The 9196-nt window shown below is 35.6% G+C and overlaps 1 pseudogene; it reads left to right on the forward strand.

Annotated features, from left to right (window-relative positions):
* The first annotated feature begins 1214 nt into the window (after positions 1-1214).
* Positions 1215-6064, forward strand: LOC104233547 (protein trichome birefringence-like 43; annotated as a pseudogene).
* Positions 6065-9196: the final 3132 nt, after the last annotated feature.

Consider the following 9196-nt stretch of genomic DNA (forward strand, 5'->3'; position numbering starts at 1 on the left):
TAGAAACTTAGTCAATAAAAGTTTATACAAGTGCCCCATTATGATAACTGGGGACTTTCACCAAAAAATCCTTTAAAAAAACTAAGGGATAAAACCATCATTCAATTGAGGGGGTTGTCACGGAAGCTTCAACTTCCACAGACTGGGTTGTAGAAGTTTCACCCTCTGAAGCTGGAATAGCAACATTTTCAGGAACTTCAAGGGCAGGAGAAGGAGTATCAGTAGACTGTTGGCTTTTCTCGATGGTATCTATGACTTTGGCCAGTTCAGACTGCAAGTCAAAACCCTCTTGAGCAGCTTCCGTCAAAGCATCACGACGAGAATTCAGGAAAGCCCAACTCACTTCTATGTTAAAATTTTCCTCTAGAAGTCCATATTCCTTTTCCCACATAGCAAGATCGTTTTTTAAAATTTGATTTTCAGCTAAATGGGAATCAAGGGAAGCTTCAAGAGAAGCATGAGAACTCTTCAAGGCTTGAATCTCGTCAGAAGAAGTCTGTAAGTCAGCCTGAGCTTGAGTCAAGCTTTGCACTAACTCTCCTGCATATTCTTCCTTTTTAGCCAAAAGTGCCTTCAGCTCTCTAACTTCTTCACTAGCTCTGGATAATTGTTCTGACAAAGAGCATTCCAAAAGCTCTTTGTCTCTTTTCAATTGGCTTGAAGAGGCTTTGACTGTTGCCAGTTCAGAAGTTAAACCACGGTTTTGCTGCTCTAGGAGATTTTTATCTTCTTGCAACTCTTCTATGGTCCCTTGAGCATTTTCGAACTGCTCCTTCCAATTGGTTGCTTCAAGTTGGGCTCCCCTAGCTATTTCCTCAGCCTCATGGACAGACTTTTCAGACTCACGAGCTTTTCTTTCCAGTAAGGAAATTCTTCTCATTAATTCCGTGCCAATAAGGTTAGCCTACAGAGGTAAGTCACGGAAATGAGAAATTGAAGATAATTTAAAAAAAAAAGAAAAAAAACTTGTTGGTAGAAATACCTTCAAAGTAAAATGAACTACGTCATTCATCAAAGTTAAGCAGCTATGGCTCTCCATCTTCTTCTTCTCGATATCTCTAATTAGAGGTTCGAGCCAAACATCGGCTCTGCCGGTCTTCCTCAGGAGGCTATGATTGGCAGGAACCTCCAAAGTAACACTTCTCATTGTCATATTTCCGCTGCTAGAACCTGTCTCTGTATGATGAACAGAGGGAAGAGGAGCAGCGGAAGGAATGGAGGGAAAAGATGTAGAAACCAACACCGGAACAGAAGCAGGTGCGGTCGAAACAGCCAAGGGAACAAATATAGGAGCGGTAGAAATTGGCAAACAAACGAAAGTTGTTAAAGCTGGTAAAGAAACACTTACGACTGGCAGAGGAATGGAGGAAATAGGAACAAATGAGGAAAGAGGAGCTTCATCAAAAATAGGTCCGAGCTCGCCACTCCCAAAACCACTGTCAAAAAGGTGCTGAATTGACTCATTATTATCTCTTGGTTCGGCATCCTCATCAGATTGAATCAAAACAGGCTCGGTGGCGGAGGTACGAGCAGGAGTGTTTTCAATTTCATTATCAATGATTATTCGTCTCCTGGCCCTTGGCCTGGTAATTAGGGAGGTACCCTCCTCTTCTTCTTCAGAACTTTCCTTTGTAGCTTTTCTTTTAGGCAGCAAGGCTCGAGCCTTATCTAAATCCAGAGCAGCATTCGCAGACATGCGAATGGCCATAGCTACTTCAGCTGTCATTCCTCTAATGCCAAATCCTGATTAAAGAATGGATATACATGATTAAAGTTGAGGAAAAAGTTCTTAACATGTAAAACAAAAAAAATTTTTTAAAAAAGGGGGGATACCATGTGTTTTGACTTTCCAGCCATGTAAAGAAGAAATTGATTTCCAAGTTCTCTGCTCCCTAGTAGCAATCTTCAAAAGTGAGTCTACCCAACCACGAAAGTTGGGAATAGGTTCCACATCTCCCATGGTTGCTACAAAAAACCAAGAAGGGACGAGGTTAAAAACAACATTCTTTTGAAATTCTCAAAAGTAGGTACGGTAAATAAGAGGAAACTTACGTTCAAAATTCCACTTCTCAGGAAAGGGAATATTTGTTTCGCCAATCAAATCCACTGTACGAACAGCAACGTAACGGATATACCATCCACGATCTTTATCATCCTCAGGGTTTACCAAAACTTTTTTGCTCCTTGCAGTTAAGGTGAAAACCCCATGGCGTATTAAGTTGGGATGGTATAGATGAATGAGATGAGAAAAGGTGAAATTGACATTGGCCTTGGATGATAAATATCTCAAACAAGCCACTGTTCTCCACACCAATGGACCAATTTGGGCCAAACAAATTGTAAAGAAACGACAAAAATCGAGAATAACTGGGTCAATCGGAGGATTAAAACCTAAAGTGAAGGGGTAAGTGTAAACAGAAGAATACCCATTTCTAAAAGAGGAAATTCTTTGATTTGGGGAAGGAATTGACATTCGGAGACTATCCTTCCAGTTACAATCTCTTCTTATGGTGGGGATTGTAAGCTCGGTTACTAATGTTGGGTAAGTATCGGCTCTTTCTAAATTTTTAATTTGTTTTTGAAGAGACGTTTTGTCACTTTCAAAAGACAAATCGCCGGGAACTATATCATCAACTGAGGGTTCTTGAGAAGTATCAAGAATTTCCCTACTTTTAGAAGAAGGGGCTTTTGGGACAAAACTCCTTGAAGAAGAACCAGAGGAGCCGCCTCGCGTAGATTCTAACCCTGTTCGAAGCCTACTTCCTCCGCCTCTTCTGTGTCTAACAGGGGCGTTGGGGAACTGATCTAGAATTGGAACTTTTTTACGGTTAGGGTTTGAAGAAGACATTGTTAAGAAGGAAGTATGTGCTGAAGATTTGTGAAGAAGACAAAGGAAGACAAAGTTATGTGTAAAATGGGAACCGTCAACTTTTTAAGTATAATGATGAAAAGCCTATAATAAAGGCAGCTATCACTTCGTAAATAGTGAGAATGAAGAAGTCTCGAAGAAGGGTATGAATAGCGGAATCAATTATAAAATGACACATGGACAGAACATTAAATGGAAAAGACTGCTGAGACGTTAGTACTGTCATGAGCATTAATTGTGGCAAAAGTTCTTTTTACATGAAGATCCACTTCCCAATTATTTAATTGATAAAAAAAATGGAAAGTGGGGGGACTATCTGTATTGGAAAAAAACTGAATTTATATTAAAGATGATGTGGCATGACACGTGGATTAGTTGAATGGTCAAAGAACAACAATTGACTAAGAGGCACGGTGAAAACAGTCACGGGAAGAAGAATTTAAATAGGCACGAGACGACGTATAGATACGAGTCTCGTACCAATTTAAATTATTTACAGCCAACGGATTAGAAGGCATTGAAAGCAAGGATCAGATGACAGAAAGGAGTCCAAATTCATTATTAAACGTTTGATACGTTATAAAGTTGGTATTTAATAGGAATGATTGTATAACGGCTTATTTAATGTCATTTATTGCTCATGATTATATCATTAAAGCTGAGGCTTTATTCCTTTACCTAGAATGATCTATAAAAGGAAGAAGTATCATCATTTGTAAGGACACAGAATACTATTGAGAATTCATTGAAATACTTATCTATTTACCTTCTACCATTGTTCTCAAAAGTATTTTATTTTTTGTCTTCTGATTATCAGTAACCCGAATTTCTTTTTTAGCTTTCACCAAGGACTCAGATTTTTGGTTAAACAATAGTGATGGATAGTTTTTCTCTAGCTGTTGGTGCAGCTTCTGCACTATTTATACTTCTTTGCATGTTGAACAATGTAAATGGAAAGTTGATCAATGATTTAAACCAGTTGGGAACCAACGGCTGTGATCTCTTCTAAGGAAAATGGGTTTATGATGATTACTACCCTCTTTATGATTCATCGGTGTGTCCATTCATTGAAAAGCAGTTTGATTGCTTAAAGAATGGAAGGCCAGATAAGGATTATCTCAAATATAGATGGCAACCCACTGGGTGCAATTTATCTAGGTACTTTCTTGAATGTGTAAAGTTAGTCTCTATAAGTAAGTCACAGCTTGTAGCCGTGGAAGCATCCACTAATATTTGCATGCATTAGGGTAGGCTGTTTACATCACACCCTTTGGGTGCGACTCTTCCCTAGATCATGCGGGATGCTTTTGCACCAGACTACCCCTTTCTTTTTCTCTCTTGAATCTATATTTTTTTAAAATTAACATTGGCTGTTTTATCTTTTACCTTCTGTCTTTTTGTTAATTTACTTAGCTGTATATGTTGTGTTTTGTAGGTTTAATGCGACAAAATTTCAACTCAAATTGAAGGGCAAGCGGTTGATGTTTGTAGGAGATTCACTAAGCCTTGATCAATGGCAATCTCTCACTTGTATGCTACATGCAGCCGATCCACAAGCTGAGTATACTTCCAAAAGGATAGGAGAAACTTCAATCTTCACATTTCCAATATGTTTTTCCTACGAATGTCAAATTTAACTCATTTAAAATCTTGAGCCAATACGGACTGCACGCACATATAGAATTGACCGATAAGATAACTTATCAAAACATACTCTAATAAGTGGTCTTTTTTTTGGCGTTTGACTTGTTTAATATGTCATGATAAATAAAGAAAAAAATCTCTTATCAATTTTCATTCGGTATATAACAAAGTATAAATGAACAAGCAAATAAATAAAAAATGACATGAGTTGAATGGGTTGAGTTACAATTAATAGTTTTGCCCCGATTGACCGGCCGGCTCATCCTAACCCAAGCAAACATTGAGCAAGTTATAATTTATACCTGTTTTAACCTGTTCAAATGTAGTTCAATCCGTCTATTCGGCATCCCTAACTTTTTCATCTCTAATTCATTGTCAATAAAGAGTTGTGTTGATAGCTAATTTACTCTCTAAAATATTACAGGGATCTAGATTAGAATATTAATCAAGTTATTTAATTTGCAAGTACCTTATGTTTGATTCTTGAATACATGCATTGCCAAAATGCAGAAATACAACACCTCGTACTTAATACTTCGAGATATTTTCCTAGTAGACATTATTACAAAAAATAACGGGACACGAGTGTTAATGCTGGATTCTTTCAGTAGTGCTGCTCAATGGAAAGAAATGGATGTCCTTATATTTGATTCTTGACATTGATGGCTTCATACTGGCAGAAAACAAGCGTAAGTACTCTTCAATCAGTTTTCCATATTTCTACCTTAATTATAGAGTATAGATTTTGTTCACTATCCAGGGGAGACTTGGAGCAACGACTGAATTGTCTCTGTATGGTCTATAAGTCACGGGTTTGAGCAAAGGAATCAGCCACTAATCTTTTATCTGTGTAGACTACCTACATCACACCCCTTGGAATGCGGCCGCTCCTCGAACCCTGCATAAATGCGGGATGTTTTTTGCATCCGGCTCCCCTTTTTTGATCTTTTGCACTATCACTTAATTTTAACATGTATACAAGTTATTAGATAATGTTTGTCATATAAATTTACCTGTAATTATCTTATAAGAGACTTGAATTTATTAAATATTCTTTACATCGTCAATACATCAAATTTACTTTCATTAATTGATGGAATTTTAAGTTTGGTCATATTATTATGGTTGCTTTTGCAGTTGGGATCTTGTTCAAGATGGCAACTCTACATGCAAAAACGCACCCCGGTTAATCTTATACGAGAAAGCACTAAATACCTGGGCAAAATGGGTGGATTCAGAAGTTGATACAACAAAAACTAAAATATTTTTTCAAGGAGTTTCTCCTGACCATGACAAGTGAGTTTAAGACAATTTTTCTACTTGGCACGGAAAACATACTATAAAATGCAAATTTAAGTTTTATGTACTGACAATATGATATTTGCCTATAATATCAGTTGTGCCAGAGTAACGCAACCATTGAAGAGTACACAAGGAACTCATCCAGGAGAATTGATACTAGAGAAGGATTTGAGAGGGATGAGTAAACCAGTTCATTTATTGAACGTAACAACATTGTCACAGTACAGAGCAGACAGACATCTCTACTAAGGTTATGTTCCAAATTCTTTTGAAAACTAGTTTTTCTTTTGAAAAAAATATGTATTAAAAATAGAAAGCATTTCTTTTTCTTAGAACTAATATAATACCGAGATAAGTAATTAAAATGAAGAGCTAATTATAGAAGAATTAATCTAAATAGCCATTCATTCAATATCTTAAGTTTAAAATAGCCGGCATATATATATATATATATATATATATATATATATATATATATATATATATATATATATATATATATATAAATCATATTAATATATGTATAAATATTTAATCTGTATATAATCGATGCATTTCGACAAGAAAAAGTAAGGTCAATCCAACTGGTTATTTATGTAAGATCCCTTAATTATGCAAGTCCATCTTTACCTTTAATTCCACCAAAGATCCTTTTTACTAATTATGAGCTGACTCCCAAGTCCAACTCGAAATATTAAAAAAATAGAATCTTAGAGAACTGTCCAAAATAAGTTCAAACATATTAACATTTAATCATTAATCACAAACTTATCAAAACTAGCCTGGTGCATATAAATTGAAAACCTCAGATAAATAATGATTCTTTTTACAAGCAAAGATCTCATTCCATATTTTTAAGCATGATCGGCAATATAATATGCAAGAACGGAAAGAAAATTTTATGGATGAGATTGCAAACAAAGTGATGAAATACAAAAAATATATACATACAAACAACATTCCAAAAACCTAAGCAAAAAAAGGAATAGTTTTCAATAATTATGGTTGAAATTCATTGAAAACATATAAGTGAGTCAATATACAAAGTTTGAGGAAGATTGGAGGTGATTTGGACTAGTTTTGAGTCAAAATTCGTAGTTGAAAGCGAGTTTAAAATTTTCTCAAAGACTTGAATCAAACATGTATCTCGCATGTCAGTATATATGGATATACATAAGATACACAAAAGATACACATGAGATACACAGTGAGATACACATATCATCTTCTTTCATGTTCATCTTGTGTACTTTGAATTTCGCTCAAATTTCAATTCAAACCACCTAAAATCTCCACCAAATCGTTTTAAAATTGAGATTCACACTCCTTAAAATGTACCCAATTTATTCTGACAACACCCACCCGAAATAAATTCTAATTTTAAAAATCCAAAATTTTGAATTCAAGCTTAAGCAAGCTTCAATGGCTGTCCATGATATCCTTAGTTTAATCCTTCGAACAAATCCAACAAACTAACATTTAGTATTGATTTTTAAGTCGAATTAAGTTGTTCGATTCTCTGAATAACTTAAAAAAATTATAATATTATAATATTGTCCAAGTCCATCGTCTCAAAAGGTTTGAACTGTTTTCTGCTTTAGCAAAATAGATATATGTTACAAAATTACATATGGTTTATTTGCGGTAAATTTTTATTTTGGATTAGTTTTGGTTGAAAATCTTTATGGATCGACAAGTTGAATAATTTTCCCTTAGGCACCAAAAAAAGGATAAAACTTTATGCAGAAAAAAGGGGGTAACCCACAAAAGAAAAGGTTGTTACTTCTTAATGCATTTCATATCCAAAAGATTAAAATTCTCATTGATGTTGACAAAAGCCCATGTCAAAGTTATTCGAGAAACGCTCAAGAATCGGAAAAAAGTCCTAAAATGCCCCTTTAATATGTGAAATAGGACACACTAGCCTTTCGTTTTTAAAAATCTAAAACAATATATCCCCTAATTAAAAAAGCCACTTGGATTTAAAAAATATCCCCACTCCTCTTTTTTTTCCATACCGCACCCCTGCCTCACCCCCCAAACAGGAGCTCCATCTCTCTCTCTCTCTCTTTAATTCTTCTCGCCGGCCAACCGCCGGATTTGACCACTGGTGTGTCTGGTCGGTCAATCATGGCTACTCCTCTATCTTTCCCTTCTCACTCGTTCTTATGGATAATAATATTGGAGATCGACAGTGAATCGGCGACCTCAGATTTGGCCTAAAACATCTCTCCAGCATGCTTTACTTTTCTTTAACTTCTTTTGTATTTTATCTACTTTTGCTTGCTAGATCTAATGGAAAACAAACAAGAAAAGGTTGTCAGTATTTTTGCCGAAATCTTGCTGGAAAAAATATTGGCGGCCGTTTGCCTTGCTTCTTTAGCAATGCTATTCCGGCGCTCATCGTCATTAGAGTAGCGTCCCAGGCTAACCATTTTCAGACCTTCTCCCATCTCTTGATGTCATCACTGTTTTGGCTTTACTGTTCAATATTGCTTTGCTTTATGACCCATTTTGGTTTATAGATTTGTGTGGGTTTCACGACCGTTTGTGTGTAATATTTTAATGTTGTTCTATTGCTTTTTGCCGTGGTAGAAATGCCGTCTTCGGACGTTAACTATGGCTATAAATTCGGGTGCATGACTTTCTTTGAATATATAATCGAATTTTGGATTATTGGTGACATTAGTTGGTCGGATAATTTCGGCGACTCCGTTCGTTTTAGCCACTATCCCATGGCCGATATTTGAATGGTTCAGATAATTTCAAGAAACCCCATTTTTAAATATTGTTCTTCAGTTGAAATCCAGGTTCTTTGAATGGCTGGCGGACTTTGCTTTCTTTCTTTCTTAGTGTTGTTATCCAGCAAGATTTTGGGTGGGGAAGGGATACGGTAGGAAAAAAAAGAAGGGGTGGAGATATTTTTTAAATCTAAATGGCTTTTTAATTAGGGGATACATGGTTTTAGATTTTTAAAATGTTAGTCAAACTATAATGCTATAATATAAAGAAATAGTAATTCTGTAACAATAAAAACAGAAACAGGAAAAATGATAGTATAGAAGAAATGTATAGATATAATCAAAAGCAGAATCTGAAAATATATTTCGGAAAAAATCGAGCCCACTGAATGCACAGTGTGTCCTTAAGAAAATTATTCCCCTCATGTACCCGAGATTTTGAAATACTATCCTCCCAGGATAGAACGACTTAACTCACTAGTGTATTGATACCAAAAGCTCTGATGAACTTCGAACCACTTAATGGTTGTAAAACACACTGAATTTTTTTGTGCAGAATAAGAAGAAAAAGCTCAGAAATTTTTGTAAGGAAAGATTTTGGGATCAAGTCATATTTATAGCTATTTTTTGGCACTATTTC

Source organism: Nicotiana sylvestris, chromosome 7 (assembly GCF_000393655.2).
Source record: "Nicotiana sylvestris chromosome 7, ASM39365v2, whole genome shotgun sequence".
Lineage (NCBI taxonomy): Eukaryota > Viridiplantae > Streptophyta > Magnoliopsida > Solanales > Solanaceae > Nicotiana > Nicotiana sylvestris.